The sequence below is a fragment of the Gymnogyps californianus genome, chromosome 18 (assembly GCF_018139145.2).
Source record: "Gymnogyps californianus isolate 813 chromosome 18, ASM1813914v2, whole genome shotgun sequence".
NCBI classification, from domain to species: Eukaryota; Metazoa; Chordata; class Aves; order Accipitriformes; family Cathartidae; genus Gymnogyps; species Gymnogyps californianus.
Window position 1 is genome coordinate 3,811,227 of NC_059488.1, and position 17,281 is coordinate 3,828,507.

Consider the following 17,281-nt stretch of genomic DNA (forward strand, 5'->3'; position numbering starts at 1 on the left):
TTTGAAGAAAAAAAAAACTAATTAAAAATGCTGAAAAACTTTTTTTTTTTGTCTTCTGGTTTATAAAGTTTATTAAACACTTAGATCATGACCTAGATGAAACTGAAAATGCTCCATTTGTTAAGCTTTTTGGGCGTGATTATCCACTGCTGTGCAACCTGTCTCCTTGCAGTGGGCAGGCTGTCTATCAGTTAGAGCTCATTGCATTCAATTCCCATTTTACATCAGTGTAACCGAAAGCCCAAGGTACCAAGCAGTAAAAAAACCAGAGCAGCTGCCCTGGTTGTGCCCCCATTCCCACCGATGGGAACTGGAGAAAGGGCTGCTGCAGCTGATAGAGTTATGCTGGTATAAGCAAACCTGGACCCAGGTTGCTGTGTCGGGTACCTTGTGCATGTGTAAATGTCAAGACACCGCAGCAGAGGGAGGAGGAGAATTCCCTTCTCAGCACTTTTCTTTATTTTTCTAAAAGCAAAAGTGACTGAGGACTACTGAAATGAAGCACAAGCCTAGGTTCTTGGTACAGACCATAAGAAATAACCCAGTGGTATAACCAGCCCAGAACGTCTCACTGTGTGGCTGGATTACCCAGGTAGAAGAAAAAATCCCCTCCTCCCCAGCCCCCCAAACTGCATTTGCGTCTTGTCTCCAAATACACAACTCAGTAACAAATGTCCCCCTTGGCTAGAGAAAAGAGCAGCAATAAATTCTTTTCCTCCCTAAAGGAATCCAAGCCTTAATTATTCATTTTAATGCTCCCAGCACGACTTGTTCTTTCCAAACTTTTTTCAGGCAGCTCTGTCACCGGTCTCTGTAGTTTAACCCAGTTCCCAGCCCCAGGTCCATACCAAACCCCAAGTCAACTGAACGGGCAGGTTGGGTTGGCAGCGGTAAAATCACTGCTTGGAAGTCACAAGCACTGAATGGCCTCGAGCAAGCCCCTTAGCTCTAGGTTTATGGTTTAAACAAACAAACAAAACCCTATTGCTCATTTCCAGCTTTCATTTCTGTCTCTTTTCATACGACATCGGGCTGGATTGGGGAACTCCCCGTCACCAGAAGTCATTGCAAACAGACACTGCTGTGACTTTTACAAACCAGATGAATCACACATAACAAAGAAGCAGGATCAGATTGTGTTGCTGAACTACAGCAAGAGCTTTTAAGCCTCTTCAGAGCTCAAGGAACCTCCCTTCGGACCAGGAAGAAACTTCACAAGGGGACAGATCATCCCATGGGTGCCTGCTGTGGGATCTCACTCCTTCCTCCAGAGCACTCAGGGTTGACAGGCAGCCGATGAGGGGTAGCAAAGAAAAAAGCTGGACAGAGAGACTGTGATGAGCAACCGGGCAAGACCAAGGGGAGATCTGGACCGGCAGTCCACGCGTACAGGGAGCATCAGTCAGGGCACCTGTGCCAGGGAGCACAAGAGATGGGATGGGAGAGAAGAATGCAGGGCTGAGACGGGGAGTGCAGGAGGCAGAACCAGACTTGCAGGAGACTGGAAATGGGAGGGAGAGCGTCACGTGCAACCACTGAATTAAAGTGTGTATTAAAATTGCACGGGTATCTCTCCTTAAGGCACCCACTAATTTCTGAGTGCTCATCTTTGCAACGTCATTCATGGTCTTTCTGTGTAGCTGTGAGGGGAGAGGAGCAGGCTGGCAGCGAGCAATGCCTCAAAACACAGTGGTGGCTATGTCACACAACGGTCTGGTTTGCCACGGAGTCTGATCAGACCTGCCTAAGTTGCGGAGTGTGTTTCTGTCCCCCTGTACAGGAGGAAATGAAGCTCTCAGGGTCTGCCAACGCAGTGTCAACTTGGGTTAAGCCAAAACCCTTGCAGTAAAATCCCTACAGCAAGAGGGTGCTTTGTGTTCAATCCTGAGCCTCTGGAGAACTTTCCCCTCTCATTGGCCCTGCTACAATCAAACAAAAGCAAAGAGGTTGTTATGAAAACAGCAAAACAGATGCTAGCAAAGGTGCTGAAACCTCAGCCCCAAGGCTGGGAGTCTTTCTGCACCTGTATAAGCAGCAGTGAGATCGCTGGTGGTGCCAGACTGCACGGACCACGGAGCAAAGACATGGTGGGGTATGGGACACCCCAGGGACAAACCGACTACCCAGAGCTGTCAATCCACAGCGAACGCAGGGAGCTGCTTTTCCGTGCTCTCCCCTGGGTGAAGCAGAGCACACAGCAACTTTATTTGCTCATCTCGCACAAGAGAAGTCTCTCTTTGTTCAGTCCACAGTGCTCTGAGAGCAGCTGAAATGAAATTTCCTAAGCCTTCCCTAGGACCAGAAAACAAGTTATTCCCTAGATTTAGACTGGGACCTTGTCAGTGGAATGCAACTAAGGCAACAGGTGCATTTGCTGGCATTGCAAGAGGATGATGGACCACTAACATTGCCCTACCAAGGAAAAGTGGTCTTGGGGTGTTGTAGCAATAGAGGAATACTGACCTAACTGCACAAGGCCATGGTGAGAGCTCAGTGCATAGTATTGCTCATCTGTGCTTATGACCAAGGCACAAGGAAAGCAGGAGAGAAGGCTTCACAGGGAAACAACAAAAAGCACAAGTTGACCATACAAGTAGAGACGTAAAAAGGCCAAATAGAGATACATGACTCTGTGAAGACATCAACAGGGCAGGCTCTCAGATGGAAAAGAAATATTTAGGCTAATGGGCAGTAATGGCAAGAGAAAGTGAATTGGATATGAATAAACGGTCTACTCCTGAGAAGGACAAATAACCTAACTATCTTTTAAGAAGGAGTTTGATCACTTTATAAAAGGGATTATATGGATAAGTAGCTTGTGATGGAAAGCAAAGGGGCTTCTCTTTCCTGTCTGGACTTGTGTTCTCGCACACCCCGCCTGCAAATATAAAGAAGGATTTCAGCCTCCCAAAGCAGCCCTGAAGCACAAACCTTCTAGATTGCTGTAGTATCTTTGCTTGCGTTATTAAATTTCAGAAAGAATCCAAAGGTTCTCTGCAGAGTAAATGATAGCTAAGTAGATCATCTCTGTGGAGTAGGAGATATTTTATTGACCAGACAGCCATCTGTGTCCTTCATTAATAGTAATAAATAATTGATGTCATGCTAAATAAAGCAGTAAGCTGTTACAGATATCAAGGACAAATGACCAGCTCCTGTGAGGATGCCTCACCTGTGTTCACTTCTCAGTAGTAGAAAATCCAGACCAGAGCTCAACATCACTATGGTAAGTGCTGTACACAGAGCAAAAGATGCCTCTTGCTGCGCTCTGGTTACAGGTAACGGATCAATTGTGCTCAGCAACGGGATGCTGATACTCCTAACTGTACACCAAATCCCTGTAAGACTCTCTTTCCCCTCATTTCCATGCCACTGCCTTCCCAGGACTGGTCTGCCCCAAACCATCCAATTCCCCTGGCAGCTTTTGAAAATCAATCTCTGCTCTACTAATGACAGTCGGGAAGATGCAGCTCTCTCCAGGTGGCATTTTCCTTCTCTCTCCAGTGCAACCCCTTGCTACTGTCTCGTCCTCTTCTGCAGACACGGCTGTGGAGTTTGGCAAACCTCCTCTTTTTGGTTTTGTAAACATGTATCTAATACTGCTTCTGATGTTGTGGTGAGTCAGAGCTCTCCCTAAAACAGAGGAAAATCACAGCACGCTTGGAGCTTGCGGGGGGGTTAGCCCCATTTTGTGAAGCTTTGCAAATTTCTCCTGGCCACACTAGGTCTGGCCACACCAAGGCACACAGGTCAACCCACTGGTGATGGCTCTGGGACAGCCACCTGGGAACTCAACTCGATGTCTGGTCTGGAGGAGGAGGACACCCCCAACTCAGCTGCCTGTCTGCAAGGCTGAGCTGGCAATTTGCTCTCGAGCAAGCACACTTCTAGTGGCAGGAGGCTCAGATGGGCAGGAATGGGGACTGAGGAACAAAAATGGATGGGAGCAGGCTCAGACCGCTCGCTCACAGCATCCAACCGTCTTAGTCTGCCTCAGTCCTTCCACTGCGACCCGTGCCAGCGCCCAGCAGCTGTGGACGGCAGGCAGGATGAATCACCTATCAACCATCCCACCGAAGACAACAAGAGTTACGGTGTTGAGTTCAACCAGACTAAACAAGAGAGCGAGGCCAGGAGCCTCCAGGAGGTTAGAGGAGCAAAAGGAAGCTCTGGGACCCTCACAGGCGTTCCCGCACCTTCAGCCCGTGTCCCTGTGCCGAGAGCAGCACAGACAAATCCCAGGTGGTGCAAACCAAAGTGGAAATGAAGATGAGAGGAGACGTCCCTGCTGCGATTCACCTTCGAGATTCCTAGAAAGAGCACAAAGGGGAAAGTAGGAATGCACCAATGTCTCTGTCTTGACAGCTTCGTTACTAGACTGGATGAAACCAACCCTGCAACATTACCAGTCACTTTCTTCTGATTGTGGTTTTCTCTCTCCGTCTTTCTTCCTTTTGCTTTTTTTCAACCTGTTTTCAATTTACTCTTGTGGTATCTCTGACTGTGACCTCATTCTGGTACTTAAGGGGGAGGAAAAAAAAAAAGAGAGAGAGTGTCCTTTAAAAAAGAAATGAAAGAAATCATATTTTATTTAGCTTGGTTGGTTTTGAAGCTTTAGCAGAAGAAAGATTAACCTTTTCTGCCTAACTTAATGAAAACAAGGAGAAAGCCTGTATGGATAAATAAATATCTGTGTGGGTATGGAGCAGGCACGATCGTGTTACAGCCCCGGTGGAGCTGTAATGGGGAACAGGCGCGTTCCTGCACAGCGGCTCCCAATTCCCGATCCATTTTCAAGGAAAGAAAAACAGAGTAGCATGTCAGAGGCCCAAGTGGGCATAAATGAGGGAGCCCGGGGAAGGCAGATGGGGCCCAGAGAGGACCTCCGTCCCCGGCAGTGAACTCCGGAGCAATGCCAGCGAAGCAGATGGAAAAAGAGACCTTACTCCACTTTGCTCTTGCCAGGTTTTGGTTCCTGAAACGAGGAAACAAATGGCATGCTCAGCCCTCCAAGTTTGTCACCTTTTGGGGGTCCTCATCCCACCCTCCTCTTCCTCCGGGGCTCTGCCTCCGAGCAGGGGAGGTTCAGAGGAGGGCTGTGAGCAGACGGCTTGGACCAGGTTTTTGGATGGGTAGATGGGGAGTGCAGGTTTGCAGGGTGGTTCCTCCACAACAAGGTTGTAGCTGGGTTTAATGTGCTTCGGATCTGGCGCTTGGTGGGAGAAGGCAGCAAAAGGTGGTTTGTCTCGGAGATGATGGGCTGATTTAAATTAGTGTAACATAACTTTAGGCGACGGAGCTGTTCCGATTTACAACAGCAGATGGTCTGTCTTGCTGCCTAGATCATTAAAAGCAAACCGTCCCTACTGATCCTGGTGGAAGGATATCAAAACCTCCTTCCCTACATGGCTTGCCAGATTATAAAAGAAATAAAAAGGCCTAGTTATTACTAAAAGATCTTCTGCCCACATTCTGGGAGCATCCATGCATGCCAGCCTCTCATGTTAGATGGGAGCCTAAGCCCCACGCCCAAAAAGCCTGCAGCCTCTGAAATAATTTCTTTGTCGTGACTTTTCTCACAGACACATCCATCGGGAATCCCTCTGGCTGGGCACAGGTTGTCTAGGCTGAAACAGAAAAGCCAGTGATTATGCTGTGCAACTTCGGGCACAGTTTGTGCCTCACTTGCCAACTTGTACAAAAGTGCAAATTGCAGTACTTCTCTAAGCGACTTCATCTCACCTAAGTTATGAATTTTGGGGGAATTTGCTTCCTATGTCTATATGCTACTAGACACATTAATAACGATGAAGAGCTCTCCTCTGGGCTTCCCAGTTCCTCTGCTGATGGAAGACTGCATTTGTAGATGGCTAAATTCAAGGAGCAATGCTTTAGCCGAGCTAGGAGCAAAAGTTGCATTCCAGTGCCACAAAAGTCCCTCAAATGGCTTCACTAGTGCTCTCCAGGGCTAGAACTTGCTGCATACAGAGTGACCACATGGAACTGAAGGATGTGCTGTCTTGCACTGTTCTCATCAGGAGCAGCCAGTCGAACAGAAGGAAATGGTCTTAATTTGGATGAGCTGCAATGTTCTAAAAACATGATACACAAGGCTACTCATGAGTGTATTCTTCTTTTAGGGTCATCAGTAGGACTCACTGCTCCTTCACCTGAGCTCTCCACAGACTGCTTATCACAGTTCTTTCACAGTCAATATCTAAGACCTCAGAAAAACTGCTTCAACTCATGTAAAAACGCATCACCTCCTCCATCTCCCCCAAGGCAGTATGCTGCTGGAGGAGAGTGAGAATTAATGCATTTCATTCTGTGCTGTGAGCCCTCCAGTATTTCTCAAGGTTCACTGCGTTGCTAAGGGTCAACCACAGCGAGACACAAGCTGACTCTGCTATGCTTGGAGGCATCCAGGCATGAGCCAGTTCCAATCTCAAAGCCACGTATTCACATTAGCATGGTGGAGAGTCCAAGTGAATTTATCTATTCCCTTGGAGTTTGTTTTGGGCTCTGCAGCATGTTAAAATAGTTACTTGATTTCAACGCAAAGTGGGAACCCGTTTGTGCTGTGCAGACACAAAGCAAAGACATGAGCTTTGTCCTCAGATACTTCTTGTCTGGCAGAAGATTTTGTCCATCACCACAGATCTAGTTCTCACTCTCATCACCACAGATCTAGTTCCCACCCTCATTCTTGCTTTCCTTTCATCTTTAGCTTCTTTTAAATTAGAGATTTCTAAGCAATGGACCAGTGGTCCAGACCACTTGGTGGTCCCCAAGGCCTGTAGTCAGCAGTCTGTAGCAGATCCAGGGACTGCACGGAGCCTTGTGTTCACCAGGAATCCCACCAGCCCTGCTACAGCCCCAGAGCCACTCTTCTACAGCATAAACTGATGTGTCAGATAGATAGACAGATACTTCAGAGACAGCAACAAAACCTGTATCATAACCTCTTTCTTCTTAAATGCACAAAGCTACTGCACTCTTGTGGTTCGTAGGGGAATGAGCTACTGTCCGAAAATGACTCCCAAACATTGGATGCAAAGATGGCACCAAGGACCTGGGCTCCACCAGTCCAGAGCACTGGAAGGTTCCATCTTCTGCTGGGATTAAGATGACTAAACTTGAAGGGGAGCAGCTTTCACCATGAGACATGTCAGAGGGCAAATCCTGGAATCCTTCCTAAAGAAAGGTCAATGACAAGGTGCTTCTGGCCAGTCCAAGCGGGCCGTGGTGATACACCTACAATGCGTCTGACATACATACAAACTTGCCTAGCACACAAACTTCCTAAGCTGCCTGGTACATGATGGTCTATGAAGAAAGCAGGGGTGACCTGCCAAACAGCAGGGTCAGGTCCTTCATTTCCAGCTCTACTGAGCAGTCTCTTACCTTCATTTTCAGCTCTTTATGACCAAATACTCCAGTAGTTTAATGCCCCACAGAACCCCACTGGCTGACTTGCACCCACCGGAGATCAAGCCCTACACACATATGCAAATACCAGACTAGCAGGAGAGGGAAAGAATATTTCCTAGAAAGAAACTCAGTGTGCAATTAATCGCTAAAAACATAATTATCTTGGATGATTTGTCAAATCAAATTAATGTAAACCTATGCTGAAAAGCCATCAGCTGGTCTGCTCTTCTATATTGCCACTGTTGCCTGACGCCACTCCCAGTCTCTTCTTACACTTCATGGCTCAGTGCTGGAAAGTGGACCAAACCACTACCTGTAGTGGCAACCCATTTAAAGAAAATATTCTTTATTTGGTCCCATTTATTCTAAATAGAGGAAATATGCATAGATGCTGATGAATTAGTGATAAAACTTTAGACCAGTATATTCCAAAGGGCTCAGCGCACACAACTGCAGCCAGATCTGCAGCCTGTTAGCCAACGAACACTTACAAAAATTGGTCCTGATGGAGGGACCTGCATGGAAGCAGACCTCTTATTTGGCCCTAATATGCAGTTTTGGACATTTGAGAATGTGGGGGCAGATCCTCAGTTCATAAAATCTCCTGTAGCTCCCTTGAAGTCAATGGAACAATAACAATTTACACTAGCTGAGTTTCTGCATCCTGGCTGTGAGCTATCTGGAACAACTACACCATAATGATTATTACAGATATTTCCGATCACTTGCCTAAGATGGACAGGAGAATACCACTGCATAAGAAAATAGAGAGTTGGTTTGCTATGATTTCCAAAGAATTATTGACCCATATCTTGCAAACATTTACACATGTTTAGCTTTATTCATGCGAGTTGTTCCATTACACTTGTGTGCCAGATAAACTAATGTACATGCTTGCAGGAGCAAGGTTAAAACTTGTGCAAACACAGCGAGTTCTAAATATTTTTGTAGATATGTTCAGCTACCTCGGATTCAGACTAGAAAGCATGTCATTTGACTGTGCCTCTTTTCATAACTCTCCATTTATCCAAGCAGGTATCACAAGAGAAGCCAAATGTGATATCAGGATAAAACTGAGAAAAGAAGCAATTATCTGACCAAACTCAGAAGCTAGAAAACACCCACTCGGTCAGGACTAACATATGCAAGAGTTGACATCAGCTCTTGAACAAGGAATTACCTGGGTTCCTAGAGTATATTCACAACAGCTTTCTTAACACAGCTAATGAATCATTCACTTATTGATTTCCCCATAATGAAGTTAACATTTTTCTTCACAGTTTTGATTCATTAGAAGACACAAGACAGCAAAGAGGAGGAAGAGCTGGGAATCTCTTGGCCATGAGGAGACTACTTCAGCATCCATCATCACATCAGCAATCACTCCATCTTTTCCACTAAGACTACAAGGTGAGACAGGATCTCCCGCACCACTGCACAGTCCCGCTGCTCACAAGGACAGAATCCAATCTCTAATTTCTTAAATTGAGCTGATCTTGTTTCCTTGAGGACAAAACACGTGTCAACAAGGCGCCTGACACCCAGAGACTTCAATGCACTTCACAAAGGCCATTAATACCTTTGACAATGTGGCAGCATTCACATCCCTCAGCCAAGACGTGAGCTCCGTTACGACGCACACCTGCATCGCAGAAGGCTGCAGCGTCAGGAGAGGCGGCAGGCAAAGGAGCAGGGAGGCAAAGAAAGGAAATTACTTTTTCAAGATAGCAGGCAAAAGGCAAATTTGAGGCTATAACCCAGAGCTCCAGTCCAGATCTCTAACCACTAATAGCTGGCTTTCATCTCTGAAAGACTATTAACCCTTTTTCACAAGTGAGCAAACTCCAGGCACTGAGGATACCTGCCATAAGTGCACAGCAGGACACTGGCACGAAAGGAATGCCTTCTGCTCTGAATTTTAAGTCACATTTCCCAGAAATCAAGACAAATCAATCCTGGCATCCACAGGAAAGGGGAGCTGTTAGCAGCCAGAACAGCTCTGATGGACGGTGTCCCCTGGGAACCCATCTCACCAAAGGCCCTCTATGGTGGGAACAGTTGTTTGACTCCTAGATGTCCTTGGCAAAGCAAGGTATCTGGGCATGCTTCCCATCCCCAGGATCACCGATCGCTCTAGGATGGTTAGTTGGAGACATGTCATCGCCAGCAACTGTGCAACATCTTACCACTCAGACGACAAAAGACAGATTCCCAGAATGGGCAGAGCAGGATTAAGCCAAGTGGTAAATGGATTCCAGGGCTGTTCCAGGATCTGTGCTGACGAGGGAAGCCAGTGCCAGGTAGCCAACCCGGAGCTCGTACAGCGAGGTTATCACTTCCCCCTTTTCTTCAAATCCATAAATAGAACCCAAACATCGCTTGGGCCATGTTAGAGAGATAAGGTGAGTCTCTCCCATCCCTTGCAAAGCCTGAAATAGAAGCCCCGCTACTCCCTATCCCAAGCATCAAGCATAGGATGTTGACATTTAGCAGTAGGGAAAAATACCCAAACAATGAACCCTCTCAGGTCTCTCTTCTCCCCTCCCTTCCTCTGGTCCCCTGGAAAATGTTCATAAAGTGAAGTGGAAAAAAAAACCAACCCAAACCCCAACAACCAAACCCCAACCTTCCTAAGGCTGTGGAAATAACATGTAGAGGAGAAGAGTGAGTCAGGCTCTACTAACTGCGCACAGGTCACCAGTCCTGAAGGCAGAGATGATTCACCAAGGCAGCAAGAACTAGAAGGTAGAAGAGACCGAGAAGAGGGTGCAGAAAGAAAGTTGTATCCAAGAAGAGAAGGAAATAAGAAATGAAATGTTTCCAGGTTGCATGCACCTTGCTCTTTATCAAACACCACTCAACTGGAACTGACTCAGGATGACTCACTTGATAGTCGTGAGATTATTCCCTTGGTGCTTTGTCCAGCCTTTCTTTATGAGAAGGAGGGCAAACAGGCTGTAAGACCTCAATCCATCCCCATCCCCTGCTCTTCCCTCTCTTCTTCCCCTGCCTGAGATGCTCAGCAGAGCCTCACCTCCCTGCTGCCTCTGCTTCCACTGCTCCTTTCCTGCACCCATTCCCTTTAACCGTGGCAGCATTATGGGACTCTGTTTTCCCCATAAAAGATGCCTTCAAGGAGATGAGAAAAGCAGGGCCTGCTTAGGAGCACCGCATGCCGTGGGGAGGCCCTCCTGGATGCCACTGGCACAGAAAGCACATTGTCACAAGAGATGGAGAGGAGGATGGGGCTCAGGTGCCTCGGAGAACTCTGCCTGCCAGAATGCTCTCCTGCTCTTCCTCCATTCATCTTTCCTCCTCAGCTGCCCCCCTCGCCCTTTTATTTAATAACCATAAAAATTCAAACACAAAAAACATGCTCTGAAAAAACCCTAAATACAAAAAAAAAAAAAAAAAAATCCTCCCTCTCAAGTTCACAATGAGAGCTGTAAAACTTTTTCTGCTTGGAAAATTCTCCCGGTCAGTTTTTCCTACTGTTTAATCCCCGCTTTGAGTTACACAGAATGAGTAAACACATTTTATAAGGTTCTAATTCATACCTAACCCATAGAGTTTATAGCTTAACATAGTAAAATATACACACACACACGCACACTTTTTATACATATATATATATATACACACACACACTCACACATATGCATAAAATAGCCTTGGTCCCACTCCTACGAGCCTCCCAGCAGCAGGTCTGATTGCTCCGGCATGTGCTCTGCTATGAAAGCAGCCTGGCGTGCTTAGGTGTGAGTTAGCTGGCCTGGGGAGTAGTTTCCGCTCCAGATTCCTGCAACCTCCTTTGTAATAAATAATTAGTCAGTCTCGTTAAGGGAATGGCGGGATCCACTGCTCCATCCTTGGAGGACTAAGGAACGCCACCACGTGGTATCCCAGGAACAATTTTTGTCCGCTTTCTGCCCAGCGAGCACCTGGAGCAAAGCCCCATGGCAGGGAGGCAGCGGAGGCTGGGCTGGAGGAGCTGCGGGGAGCTGGGCTACCATGCGGCCATGGCCAGGCACCAGGCAAGGATGCGTCTGTCCGAAAAGGCAGCTCTCTGCTGGCAGGGATTACAGAAAACCTGAAGGTGGGCACTCACTCAGAAGATGGCCCATGGTGTGAACATCACTAGTTGTTGCTCTGCAGGAAGGTAGGCAGCCCTCACACTAAACTCCTCCATGTAGCTGTGGGTTAGGGTCAGCCCCGATGGGGCACTGCAAATGTCTTGCCCTGTGCCAGCCTCTGCACCGAGCTGCTGGAGAGGTAGTTCCTCCTCTGCAGTGAAACCGCGTCCTTCACCTTTGCTTGGGACCATGGAGGCCAGTTGAGATGTGTTGTGGATGGCATTAAGGCCAAAGAACTACCTGAACCTCAGTCTCCCTCTCCAGGTGTTTGAGAACCAGCCACCACCTCCTGCCTTTACCTCCCCAGAGGCAGAGCTGACTGATTCGCCCAGTTACGCCTGGGCTCTGCTTCAGGTCCCTCTGCTTCTTCAGCCTTTTAACCCAGTGTGGGCAGGGGAGATGGAGTCTCCTTGTCCAGCAGTTAACAATTAGCTAATTCCACCCAGGAAAAATACACCGCCTGACACAGAGAGCTTGTGAACAACAGCAAACCCCAACAGTTCACAAGGTCTACCTTACCATTTTACGACTATTGACTAAGGAATTGCCTCTACCATTGCCCTGAAGAAGGTGGCTTCTCTTGAGCTTTTATGTTTTGGGTTTTCCTGCTTGTTTCCCCCAGCACCTTGCTATTAAATTAAACCGAGCATCTCGTACAGTCCCATACTTCTGTCATAGAGAATAACTGCAAGTGATTAAAGTATCGTTTCTGCTATACCTCTGCAAGACCACACCAAGACATCATTTCCTCAGAGGAAAGAGAAACAGAGACACAGAGAGAACTGTGTCAGTGACACAGCCAAAGCCTCTGCCAGTACAAGCCGCAGCAGCTCCGCTGACACGAGTGGGAACGGAGCAATTTGTGCCAGCTCAGAGCCTGGCTCTAAATCGTGCTTGGTGCGGTGCAGCTCCTCTGAGCAGGAAGACAAGAAGACGACAGAAACACCCAGAAAATGTCCCAGACACTGGATTTGGTGGTTCTCCAGAAAAGCCTTTTTGTAGCATTTGTTTGATTTATGGGATCTGCTGCCCTGAAACCCATGCATTCCCCTGATGGGCTTTCCTCTCCCAGAGGGCATCCAATTAACCAGCAGAGAAATCAGAGTGACAATTAACTTATTTTCATTTCCTGACTCACTGTCATACCTCCCATCATCTTGTTTTTCCTCATCTCTGCTTGTTTACCCCAGCCCCAACCCCTCTTCTATTCAGAAACCAAAGAAAAAGCAGGAACAAATATAACCCCCACCAAAAGGCCAGGGTCAACTTGAAACCTGCACTGCAACAACACAACTGCCTGGTCTTAATCTCAACTTTGTCTTCTCGCCCTCCAACACAGCCTCAGCTCAAGCTGTCAGTAAGCCAAATGCCAGCAAGCAAAATGAGTTGACCCTTGAAGTCATTTTTTTAAGTCAGGGTGCCCCTGCGTCCTTCAAGTCCTCAAGCAGCCTTGCACAAAAGCCACCTCCCAGGTGGGAGTTTGTCTCCAAAGACCACGCTCCAGGTCTCTGCTAGCAACCGCAGCTACTGCTGCCTGAACCACATCCCCAGGGGAGCTAGCACCGTTACCATCCCTGCTGTTCTCTCTCTTTATTCCTTCTGCCCGTTGCTGCTGTTAAAACCAAGGTTTCAATTTTTCAAGTGCAAAGATTGGCTTGAAGACTCAGTCTCTTTTTTCTGGGAGCTTTTTTGATACACAGTCCCTCCAAGGGTGCGGAAAAGCACCCTGGGTCATCAAGGTGAAACCATGGGCATCATTCAAGCCCATCTTGGCCAGTTCTGTGATAACTTGTCACTTGAAGGCACAGACAAAAGCCATTGCTTAAGCTAGCGGTTTGAAGTTGCTTCCAGCCACACAAAATGTGAGATGTGGGCTTCAGGCCCCATAATGCTATTTTCATTTTCCTCCTCCTCCAAGAAATAAACCGAGTGTTTATTTCCTGAATGCTCTGGTCTGAGAAAGGGCAAAACTTTCCTCCGGGAGCCAGGTGGCTGGAAAGGGAAGGCAGAGGCAAATATTTGCCGAATTTGTCAATGAGCTCTTATTCCATTTTTCTTATTAATATTTATTTAGACATAATGTGAGGGAAACCTGCTCAGACCACAGCAATGTGGGAGATTCCACTGTTATTCTCCTCGTGCCAGCTACTGGCGGGGAGGGAGGAGAGAAGGAAAAACAGAGACAAAGAGAGAGTGTCAGGGAGTTCACAAGCAATTTAGAGAAAGTCACGGGCTTTCGTCTTGACTTAGCAGAAGATGGGATGCCTTGAGAAAGTCAATGCATCTACGGACCATGTGATGGGTCAAAGAGGTTGAATAGCTTGGCCTACCTTGCTGATATTCAAGGCACAGGTGTAGCTTTGAGAGAGCAAATAACCTCATTACAGAGCCCTCTTTTTTTTTTCTTTTAAAGGAAGGAATCATTAATGACATGGAGACAAGGAGAATAAACTGCAACCCCAGGTTTAGTAAATCATGTGAGACAAACCTGATGTATTTCTTCAATGAGACAGTTCATTCCCTAGACACGAGAAGCGTGGTACAATCTAATTTATCTGGGTATCAAGAGGCACCATGACACGACATGGGTAATTATTAGGTAAGCTTGAAAAGATGGGAATTAGCAGAAGAATTATACAGCAGGTAAGGAACTGAGTAATGGACAAATGAAAACAGGCTATGCTGAAAAGAGAGTGATGGGAACTGAGTTATAACTAGCAGAGTTCCTCAATGATCAGGCTTGTAATCAATCTTATGTCTCACTGGAAATACAGCAATGATTTTAGCACCGATGAAATGGAATGCATTATTAGTGCACAGGAGATCAGAGGATCAGTCAAAAGAAATTAAAAGATCTTGAGGGCTATAGTAATACAAGTGGAATGAATTTTAATATTTTAAAATGCAAATTAACTTAAAGACGGACATTAAAATAGTTTTTTTGTTAGCAGGAACCTCTGGAGATAGAAACAAAGGAGGAGGAGGAGAAATGCCTGGATGCACTGGTTGGTCATAGCACAACCACACTGCTGCTGGATGAGAGCTGGAGAAAAGGAGAGGAAATTCTTGGATCAGCTTAGAAAGGGTCTTCCAGTTGAAATAAAAAGAATCAAATCCTTTGATAGCAAAAGGCTGAATGTGGTGGCCCACTACCCGCCTCGCTGTCAGAGAATCACAGGAAGTCTCCAGTCCAGCCTCTTCAAAGCGGGGCCAACTGCAAAGCCAGGGCATGGCTGCTCAGGGCTTTATCCAGTTGAATTTTGAAAATCTCCAGGGACTCCTCCAAGAGCCACCTAGCTGGTGTATAAATCATCACTGCTTGGTAGCAGAAATCCCACTGGACTGTGGTGTCCAGGAGGAAAGACCTGGATGCATTTCTGCAGGGCTTCAAAGCCCCAGGATTGCTGGCTCCCCAAACCAGTCGGGAGGTACACGGCTGTGAGCGTGTCCCCTGTTGCCCTCCACCGGATAGAAGGAGAATGTCACACTGCTGTGTCATGTCTGGGGACAGCACATCCCAAAAGCATCTCCTCTTTCAGCTGGGGTAATAGCCTGTGCTCTGGGAACAGAGCAGCTGAACTCTAGCTCTGTTTTTGCTCTGACTGTCTCATGTAGCAACAGCTGGGGGACATAGGTTTGCTCAAACCACAGCCGGACGATTGGAAATAAAAACGATATTCATATATTAATTAACATCTGGTTACTCGTCTAATTACATGATACAATGTGCATGAGTTTTTTGTTCCCTTCATATTTTATGCATTGAATTAAAACTAAACAAATGTTGCAAAAGCAACAGTGCGAAAGCAAAAAAACAAACGCTACCCAAGTTTGTACTTATAACGCTTACTGACACATCAGTTTAATTAACATGTAAAGAAGGACATGACTAAACCATGACGATGAAGATGGTGGTGACACTGAACTGGAATTCAGCCTGATCCAACCTGGCCGTTTTTCATTAAACTGGGCTTCCTTTTACACATATTCTTTTAAAAATAAATGTAATAATTTGTTAAACTGAGCAGTTCGGGGCTTGATTTAGCAAATTATTACTTACCCATTTTCAAAAGCCACTTTTAATGAAAACCGGCCCTAAAAATTTCAGCCGGACTGTAAAGCACCATCCCAAAGGAAACGAGCTGATGTCACCCTGCCTGCGCAACACATTTGACAGTGTCTGGTGTTTTCTGCCACACTTTGGGGACGGAAATAAAAAAGAATGAGGGGGAAGGAAAGCCAGATTAATTAAGAAAAGTCATCACTCAGGTTGCCTGGCGGTAGCACATTATCCTGTGCGTGTGGCTGTCCCCACGCGGCTGGCGGGGCGGGTGACGGGATGCCTGGTGGCCACCAGGGAGGTGACGGGGACAGTGCGAAACTGCGCAAGGATGCGGGTGGGCAGGGAAAAGAAAAGCTGAAGGCTTGGCACTTGGTTCTAGGTCATGCTGGGGTTTTTTGAGACGGGCGTTGAGAAGGGAGGCAGAGGGGGGAGCAGAGCCCCTCTTCCTGCCCCACCACAGGCGACCTGGGGGACACAAATGCCCAGTGCATGCTGCCCCACTGAGAAATCCAAACAGGCTCTTACATGATTAGCTGCTTTCTCAAAAAAGCTGCAGGCTTCATTAAAAACACAACAACAACAAAAACACCAACCCTAGGCTCACAAACTCCCTTCTGAACCCAATAGCAAGAGTGGAGTAAGAGGAGTCTTGGGGCTCACAGAGGTGGAAGGTCACAGGGTTTCGGGAAGCAGCTCGCACAGAAGCGGGGCTCCCCGGCACTCACCCCCCACTGTCCACCCCGCTTGGGCACCAGGCCAAAAACACGGCTCTGTTTGATGCCGATGCCATGGAGGGAACATAAAGCAACCGCTCACCTTTTGGGTGGACTGGTGCCCATTCTGGAAGCCTCTCGCCAGCACAGCAGATATGTACGGGTGCAACTGGGATATGAGCACACATCTTGGGATGCGAGCTCTGAAGGGTTAATACCACCAGCCAGCAACTGGTGTCACCCTCAGTTTGCTAAGAGAGACCAGAGGCAGAGAGGATTCCTCTCCTCATTCAAGTTACCCATCCTTCCCGCAGACCATCTCAACCACACGAGCCCTGCCCTGATGGCAGCGAGGTGCGATCCAGCTCCCCCAGCTCATCTCACTGCAGCGTCTCTATGGAGGTGACCGGGCAGGGTCCCACCACGAACAGTGATTTTATGGTTAGCATGCAAACTCCTATAACCCAATATAGATGTTTCTATCCCTTACTGCATCTCTGCATGAGGCCAGATCCGTGCTCAGCTACCCGAGCAGAGGACACCCGTGCAAACACCCCCCCAAGCAGAGCAGGTAGCACGGCCTCAGCACGCTGGCCTAGCACTTTCCGTATGCTCAGCTCCTACAACACTGCCAAACTTTCACTGTTTGGGTTGAAATTTTCCACACTGGGTATCTGCCTCAGGCTGAATTTTTTTTGGAAGGTTTCAGATAAAACAAGTCCCGCCAATTCCAACAAGGCAGCTGGGGAAAAAATATAGTTTTCCTCATGTTAAAAAAAAAAAAAAAAGTCAAAAAACCAAAACTAACTTACAACTTTTGTTGTGAAGCCCCAGTGTTCAGAGCAGAGACTTGGCATTTGGCAGACAGGGTGGTCACTGCATTAACAACACGGCTTTGTTGCCCCTGTAGAAATTTCATTCAAATTGGCAGCACTGCAAGG

At 47.2% G+C, this 17,281-nt stretch overlaps 1 protein-coding gene across 2 annotated transcripts in view; it reads right to left on the reverse strand.

The window, feature by feature from the left end:
• Window positions 1-17,281, reverse strand: part of ASTN2 (astrotactin 2) — a 361,993-nt gene that overhangs the window by 35,832 nt on the left and 308,880 nt on the right. The gene's annotated exons all lie outside the window — the stretch shown is intronic.